Below are 2105 nucleotides of genomic sequence, written 5' to 3'. Positions count from 1 at the left end.
TATATATATATATATATATATTCATTGAAAAAATATCCCTACAAGAAGTTTAAATATCCTCATTTTAACTATAAATATGTATATATATATATATACACACACACACATAAATATATACATTTATATTTATATATATATAAAGTGCCTTGAAGAGTGCCTCAACAAAATCAAGTCCTTCCTTCGAAAATACAACTCCGGAAGCATACTAGTGATGAGTGATTTTAACCTCCCTCATATAAACTGACCCACAAATACTCTGAAGTTAGGCAGATGCTCTACATTAGATAAAGCAGCAGCAGAATTACTCATTAATCTAATGGATAAATTCTTCCTGACTCGGCTAGTGCTCGAACCAACAAGACAGAATAAAATGATCTTGGATCTTATATTAACCAACCACTCTAACTCCGTTCACAGTATTTCAGTTGAAAAAACTCTCCTCTCAGACCACGACATGATACTCTGCAATTTTAATTCCCGGCATATCAAAACCAAACCAACCAATACCACTCCACGGCATTCATTTGACATCATAAGCTCCCACAAAGCGGACTGGGGAGCAATCAGAAAGGATCTATTCTTCGTCGACCGGTCTTTCATTGTCAGTACCATTCGCATTGAGACGGCAAGGCAACACTTTGAGAACGTTGTCACCTATACATGCTCAAAACACGCTCCAACGAAGTCCACTGACACAAACAGAAGCCGGCTCCCTAAAAAGAAAAAAAAAAACTCTCATCAGGCAAATCAAAAGACTCAATTAAAAAATCAACCAGTTAAAATACTCCCATCTACAACATCCACATTCAACAACAATGAAAAGGCTGGAGTTGGAAAAACTTCATCTGCAGACCGACATGAAAACCTCCATTGAGAATCAAAGAGCTGCAGAGGAACAGTGGGTAATCAAAAGCATCAAACAGAACCCAAAAGTGTTCTTATGCAAATAAGAATAGAACCGCTGTCTCACCCATTGGGCCATTGACCGATGATAACGGCATTCCCCGACACGATGCTAAAGAAATGGCAGAAATACTGCAGAAACGAGACTGCTCTGTCTTTAGTGATCCCACTGATATCGACGTAAGAGAAACGAACGAAGTTGATTCCCAACATAGAATTCCCAACATCATAACAGAAATAAATAAGGTGAAATACTATTCTGCTGTAGGCCCTGATAGATTCCCCGCTAGTCTCCTGAAGGAATTTAGACACCGACTTGCAGTCCCTCTGACCAACCTCTGGAGAAATTCTTTAGACTCAGGTTATATACCGAAACAGCTCCCATCCCAGTCTGTCATCCCGGTTTTCAAACAGGGAAACAGATCCCTTGCAATCAACTACCGACCATTCTCACTCACCTCCCACATCATTAAAGTGTTTGAAAGAGTAGTAAGATCAAGGATAGCTGACTTCCTGGGGACCCACAAACTCGTAAATGCAAATCAGCATGGCTTTCGCTGTGGCAGGGGCTGTCTAACACAGTGTGCGTGTATGCGCATGCATGAGGGTGCGTTCTGCTTTGTATATGTAAATGTGTGTGAGCTCAAATCCACTTATAATGTCCCATCGTACTTAGTTCCTCACGTTCTATTTCTCTTGACCCCCCAACAACTATAATAACCACCACCATTATTATTATTATTATTATTATTATTATTATTATTATTATTATTGTTATTGTTATTGTTGTTGTTGTTATTATTATTATTATTGTTATTATATAACGTTTGGTATCCAATACCAGGGCGTTGGTTTTCGTTTTTTTTTCTTTTCTCGCTCACGCCCATACACAGCCATCGCCATCACATTAATTAAGCTCATTTAGATGCCAAGCTTTATAATTAATGATGATTATGAAAAAAAAAAAAATAACTCCCTGAACCCGTCTAGCGATTAATAATAATAATAATAACAACAACAACAACAACAACAACAAGAATGACGTTAATGATGATGACAAGGAGGAAGATAAAGATGGCGGCAGCATGACGGTGGTGGTGGTGAACAAGGTGCTAGTGGCGATGATGATGATGACGACGACGACGACGACAATGATGGTAATGGTATTGTTGTTGGTGATGACGATAATGATGATGACGACG

The sequence above is a fragment of the Octopus bimaculoides genome, chromosome 25 (assembly GCF_001194135.2).
Source record: "Octopus bimaculoides isolate UCB-OBI-ISO-001 chromosome 25, ASM119413v2, whole genome shotgun sequence".
Taxonomy (NCBI): domain Eukaryota; kingdom Metazoa; phylum Mollusca; class Cephalopoda; order Octopoda; family Octopodidae; genus Octopus; species Octopus bimaculoides.
Note: the sequence above shows the minus strand (reverse complement) of the source record.